The 6,717-nt window shown below is 49.4% G+C and overlaps 1 protein-coding gene across 5 annotated transcripts in view; it reads right to left on the minus strand.

Moving 5' to 3' along the window:
* The window catches only part of REV1 (REV1 DNA directed polymerase), a 62,667-nt gene extending 58,963 nt beyond the window's left edge, over positions 1-3,704 (minus strand). For 3 of the 5 annotated variants that reach the window (XM_067294610.1, XM_067294617.1, XM_067294604.1), the window contains exon 1: positions 3,442-3,702. The gene's annotated coding sequence lies outside the window, so the exon portion shown is untranslated. Of the gene's footprint in view, positions 1-3,441 lie in introns of all 5 variants that reach the window. The other 2 variants (XM_067294615.1, XM_067294619.1) reach the window with 2 other exon arrangements.
* Positions 3,705-6,717: the final 3,013 nt, after the last annotated feature.

Consider the following 6,717-nt stretch of genomic DNA (forward strand, 5'->3'; position numbering starts at 1 on the left):
TTTGACATTCAAACCAATCCACCTGCATTTGCAAGAATGACTCTGCAAAGTAACTGAGCAGTGTCTTCTTCCAAGCTATTGAGCTTTCTCTTTTTCAGGGTTATTTTCCTTCATAAATCAAGAATCTGAACAGGGACTGCATGAAATCAGCAAACCACACAAGGGGGTAACAATCAGTACTCCCCTATGTTGGAATTTGAGTAAATATTTATGGATAGCTGGGATACTATTAAAGTATCAGAACAGAAAACAAAACTAGCACAGAAGAGATTACCACAATATGGCTAAGCTTTGTTTATGAAAGCAAGTAAGTTTCAAGCCACCAGCTTCAGCACTATTAAATAGGTAGAATACCAGCTGGGAGGCTCCAAGCTTTGGGATAGGAAATGAGTTCCACAAATGACAGTATTTTAACTTCAGTGAAAGCTAACACTGAAATTCAGTGACCATGGTCTGCTTAGGCAGTTACAGTAAAGAACATGAAAGACATAACAAGCACTTCTATTGGTATACCAAACTAAAAGGTATCTCTCAGATGAATTTAAGAGTCACAAATTCCTAACTCTACAGTAGCAGCAGCCCTTCAGTTAGTTTTGAAAATCCAAGCCACAGAAATGGAAGTTATCACCAGTGCCTGGAATTTAAAGCTGTTCTGCATATTCCCCTCCCTTCTACTAAAGGGCTAGAAAGAAAAAGGGCTTCATAATTCTGATTTCTATCCCATGAGTACGAGTCACTCCACATTACACACAGAAGCGGGTGACCACAGACACAAGAAGCCCTCCTCCCCCAAAACATCTGTGTCTTCAATTAAAATGCTATCTGCTTTCCACAGTAAAGCAGAAAGATGCTCTTGGGGAGAAGCACTATATACAAACTTGTCTCTTAAAAAAGACACTTTCACAAGCATACTATATGACATGCATTTTGGAATTCCTCACCTGTTCCTCATGCTCTTATGCATCAACTTAGATGTGCTCTCTTTCAACGTTCTTTACAACTCCATGACCACTCTCATCTCTACGTGCTTCCAGTTTTTCTCATTTTGCTATGCTCAGGTAAACACATGGCACTATCACCAAATTAATATACACTGTATTCTTGGGGGAAGAGTTTCAACATTTGGATGTTTAGTTCCTTTTCATATCTATGCCAGGCAAACACACTGCTAATAGCTGTCAGAGATAATAATATACACCTTTAATTAAAAAGAAAGGGGTTCAATACAAAAAAAATCCATTCTTCATAAAATAAATAATAGCTAACAGATTAAATGGGGAAAGCACACGGCAGGGTCAGGCAAGTTACTCTTTTCCTACTTGTCCTGAACAAATGATTTATTAAAAAAAAAAGTCTATGTAATCATATTAATTTTTCTACCTATCAGAAATCAGTTTTTGTACTTATCTGATGAATTCTTACTCTTCAATCTCCATAGTAGCTGAAACTGAGTGTAGGCAAGATTGGAAATTTGGCATAAAACTTCTTTAAAACAGACATCTGGGTCAAGGGATTAGAAGGCACAAACTCAGCACCCAGTTAAAAGACACTATCGCTGCATCAGACCAGGCTCTGACTAAGAAAGAGTATGTACGCACTATCCAGAAAGACAGACTGGTGCTACAATTGAAATGTGAATTACTGAATAATGTATCAAAGACGCACATACTATACACAGAAATAAATACAAACAGAATTTACTACAGAGACTTGAAATATATTAATATATTTCTGCTATTACTATTTTTAAAACAATGCATCTTCAAGTAGTTAAACATCAGCTAGTCACAAGGCAGGTGTCTGCACTGAGCCTCTTCTAAATGCTGTCCTACCAACGACCTCCAGTCTGACAGCCTACGATTATTTACTAACAGGTATTTGGTACATTGTCCAGTGGAAGAAATGGACAGAATAAAAGATCAGAATGGTGGGAAAGAGTAATAACTTCGTGCTTGAGACAAGCTGGCAAAGGAAGAATTTGTTAGAGATTTGGATTTGTGCGTAAGTGTCATGAACCTTAATAAGATGGAACTATTTCAGAAATAAAATTCACTATAACCTCTGGCAGGTAATGGTAATTAGGCAACTGGTTAAAATGGCCTATCAGAGCAACAATGGCATCTGAATGAATAAAGAATTCAGTTCATATAATTACAATCCACTGTTTTTATTTCTTTGGACAATATTATCCAATTGGACATTAGCCCTGGATTTTAACTCAAGACATAAAATAGGGAGTAACTCTTCTTTTCATGAAGAAAATATCTTGTCAACATGAATGGACTATTTACAGCTCTGTCATTTTGAATGCTCTGACATTACTTTTAAAGCATCAGAAATAATAAAATAGTACAGCACAGAACATAAGGAATTTCTACCAAAAATCTTGTGCTTGTGATATTATTTTTCTGTCTCTTCTTAATGTCAACATGCCATTTCTGCACATATCCTATCACGGGCTTTTTGCTCGGCATCACAGGTCAAGTCAATGCTAACTACATAGCAAAACAGAGCAGCATTATTTGATGGGAGGGGGTGAAGTAGCATCAATGAGCAGATTTGTCCCTTGGTATTAGTAAGCATAGGCTTAGTTAGCAGGCACAGTTGTTCCTCGTTTTAGCATACTGGTTACATCCAGCACTATTGCTCAGCATATAGAACTTGTAACAAACACGGTGGAAAAAACGCAGAGAGATATAGGCTGCTATGGCTGAGTGCCACAGCGTGTGGGTTGTTTGAGAGGGCAAGGCTGCATCAGGACTCGGGCTTTCCTTCTGCTCCTCCAACCTATTTCCCTGCAATGACCCCTTAGCTGGCAAAATACTCGCAGCATCACTTCAGCTTTGCCTCGGGAACTGTGTTGTGTCTGAAGCATAGGCCCCATGTGACAGACACAGACACACACGCACACACAGGTGCCGTGGCTGACAGTGGGGAGCGGGGGAGGGGACGGCGGAGAGCGGGGGTGCCTGACCCAGACCTGCAACAAACCTGGCACACCCTGGGCAAGTTGCAGCGCGCGCGCGCCCACGCGCCCCGGGGGTCCCCCCCCCGCCCGCCTCCCCGCGCGCGCGCGCGGGGCCGGGGAAGGCCCCCGCCGGCGGTTACATAACCCCGCGCGCCGTCTTCCCTCCCCCCCCGCCCCGCCGCCGCCGGGCCCCGCGCTGGGGGAGCGCTGCGGGCGGCAGCAGGGGGAGGCCCAGGCCGCGGGCCCAGGGAGAGGCTGAGGCAGCGCAGGGGCTGCGGGCCCCGCGCCCGCCGCTCGCTGCCCTCCTCCTCCTCCTCCTCCCTCCCCCCCCCCCACAACACACCCCCAGCCGCCCCCCTCCGCGCGCGCGCGCGAAACGGCCATTCGGGCGGCCATGGGGGCCGGGACCGCCTCGCGGGCTGGGCTCCGCCGCGCCGTGCCATGAGGGGAAGCCGCCCGCCGCCGCCGCTCACCTTTCGCCGCGTCCCAGACGCACATTCCCGGGCGCCGCCGCCGCCTGCCCTGCCGGGCCGTGTGGGGGCTTCACATCGCGGCTCCCCCCGCCCCGGCACGGACGCGCACAGCCACCGCCGCCTCCCCACCTTCTTCCTCCTCCCCAGCGCTCCCTCAGCCCCGGCCGCGCTCTCGCTCTCTCCCTTCCTTCCTCCCTCTCTCGTCCCCCGCCGCCTTCGCCTCCTCCCCCTCTCGGTGTCCCCACAGCAGCCCCTCCTCCACCCGCCCTTCCTGCGAGCGCGTCACGAGAGAGTCTCGCGCCACCAACCGCCGCTCGGTCAACAAGCGGCGCGCGCCGGCTCCGGCCCGGCCGGCCCGCCCCCGCGGCGCCCCCTAGCGGCGCCCCCTAGCGGCGCGCGCGCGCCCTCCCCCCCGCAACCCGCGCAAAGTCGCGTGCGGAGCAGTAGCCGCCGCTTTGCCGGGCGGGCTCGCGAACTCTCACGCCGCGCACGTGACGTCGGGGAGCGGAGAGGGAGGGGCGGGGCGGGGCGGGCGCGAGGAGCTCGCGCGCCGCGCCGCGCCAGCCGCTCCCTCCCTCCCTCCCTTCGCCCCCCCTCCGCCCCCCCTCCGCCGGACCGGGTGGGCTGCGCCGGCCGGGGAGGGCGCGGGGCGGCGGCGCCCCCTGACGGCGAGGCGGGTGCCCCCAATCCGCCTGTGGGGGGAGCCCTCCCTAGTGCCGGGGGCTCTGGCGGAAACGGCCCTGCCGGGGAGCCCCTCGCGCCCGCTCTGGCGGCCGTTGGGCAGGCAGCGGCGGCGGGCGTGGGGGGCGCGCCTCGACACGGCTCCCCCGAGGCGGCGCCTGCGGACAAATAATCGGGTGTTGCGGCCGGCCGCCTCTTGGGCTGGGTGGCGGCGCTGCCCCGCGTCCCTGACCCCCGGCGCGGCGGGGTCTCCGGGGTCTGTGCCAGGCCACCCCTGCAGTGCCCTCCCAAAAGGCTCCTGTGGGCCGTGAAAGAGGCTCTCTGCCTCGCATGGCCCTGCCCCGGCCCTGGCTCAGTCCTTATCCCAGAAGCAGGGCTGAGCCAGGCCCAAGCGCGAGGAGTTTCTCCTGCGGGAGAAGGGTCCGCTTGTCCCACGGGCCCCTGGCTCGGGGAGTCACGATTGCAAGCTCTTTGGGCGCGATGCTGCGTTTATTGTTAGTCGGGTTTCCGAAAGGAGTGCGACAGTGCTACCCCTTCTCCCCTAGTAACTTCGGCATCCGCTGGCTCTGTCAGCCTGCTTCCACAGAGGGATTGCAGCCTCAGGGCCACGAAGATTTACAAGCTTTGTTAAAATGAGCAGCAGTGAGGAAGAACCAGAGCCCCAGGTAACTTCCTCACTGAGCTAGAAAGCCATGCTGGTGCCAAACCAGTCACAGCATGCGGGGGCCCTTCTCCAGTTCTTCCCCACTTACGGATAATGGGAAAGCATCAGGCATGCTGTGAAGGAGGTGTATGGGAAGGCTGGGAGGGAGGAAGGAAAGACCTGTTATGCGGGAGGGCGTAGGGTATGGCAAAGAAGAAAGTGGCCATAGGAACATACTGTAGGGAAAGTTGGGAATGTAGGGGAAATAAGACACAAATCCTTAGGAAACGAAGCCTCATTAGCGGTGCTACTCACAGCAAACTTGTCTATTATTAATGAGTTACCTGTTCTGATTCTGCTATATGCAGTTTGCTGTATGAATAGAAGATGACCCCAATCCTACAGCTGTATCTGCTTAGACCTTCTAGGAATACAGTAGAATAAAGTTTGCTTTAACTCCGGTTTGCCTAGAAGCACATCTCTCTACCCACGTGGACTCAGTTGCAGGGATGAGGCCATACATGTCTCTCTCTGTACTATATCCCATCTCTCCCTATTAGAAGAAGAAAAGTGATTATATGGAATCTTCTTTCTTCACCTGCATTACCTGAACAGAGAAACAATTGTCCTGTTCTCTGAAAAATGTTATTATTTCAAATATTTTCCTGCTCTGCACTGTGTGACAAAATCAAGACCTTTATGGATATCCAGTCTTTTCCCCATAGCTAGTTATGTACTAGCTGTACTATGAAGGTATCCAGGTAGGATAAGGAAAAGTCAAGTGCAGATTTACCTAACTCTGTTGACTATCAGCTATTTTAGCCAGTGTGTACTTTCTTCGTTTCATGTTGAAAAATATTTAAAGGAAACCTTATAGCGCTTTCCTGTGAAAATCCAAAATACTTGGTTTTCACTTAGAATTCTAATGACGCCCATCTTCAAGATGTGGGTGTTCCCTGCCAGATGGAAGTACTAACTAGAGTTTTGACCAGCTTTAACCAGTCAAATTTTAGAGACATTGCAACTGGCCTTTTTCTGTCTGATTTTGATTAGAAATTCAACTTTTTTCCCCAAAAAAACTTTTTTGAAAGATACTTTATTCAGAGAAGACATATAACCTAAAAAAAATTCTCCATTTCACTGAGCCAGCGTTTTACAGTTTTGCAGAGAAATGCTTCTACTAATCTTAGTCCTTCCTAGTCTGGAGCAAACTAACTGTTAACAGAACTGTGTGATTGGATATGTGTGTTATTTTTTTCCTACCAGAGCTATTTCTCTAGGGGGCAGTTGTGGAGCAGAAAGGCAGAAAGACAAGTGGAATTGGGATTAATTTAGGTTAGCAAGAACAGCTTTAAAATGGTTAGTCAATGATTATATTTTATTTTTAAATAGAAGCTGACATATAAGCAAATTATAAGAGGAACCAGCAATTATTTAGAGAGGCATGTGGGGACAACTATTTTGTTTTGTAAAGTAAAAATAGGATAAGAGTTAACAGTGAAAAAGGCTGAAGTAATCATACTGTACTTACAGCGAAGACTACTGGTTAAAATAGGCTGCTATTGGTTATAAGAAGAACTAGAAAAAGGAAAGGAATTAATGTTAAAAAGAGGATAAAAACATGAAGGTTTAGGAAAACAGACGGACTAGTAAAAGTAGTTGACCTTCTCCTTCTGTGTCTTGTGAGGCCCTTATGTTGCACTGCATCTGCACCAGCAGGTTCCTGGGCTGACGTGGAGACATCTTAGCTTATAGCAGCCGGATGGGGAACCCAGGCATATGCTTATTCAGCGTGTAAATATTTACAGGGTGAAGTAAAGCCTGTCCAAGCCTGCAGACTTCAGTAGAAGAATTCTTGCTGTCTTCACCAAATTTGGAATCAAATCCTAGGCTGGGGAGAGAAGCCCTGTGTGTACAGGCCTCAGTTCCCTGGGACCATGGTCTTAGTTTGG

The sequence above is a fragment of the Apteryx mantelli genome, chromosome 1, assembly GCF_036417845.1.
Source record: "Apteryx mantelli isolate bAptMan1 chromosome 1, bAptMan1.hap1, whole genome shotgun sequence".
NCBI classification, from domain to species: domain Eukaryota; kingdom Metazoa; phylum Chordata; class Aves; order Apterygiformes; family Apterygidae; genus Apteryx; species Apteryx mantelli.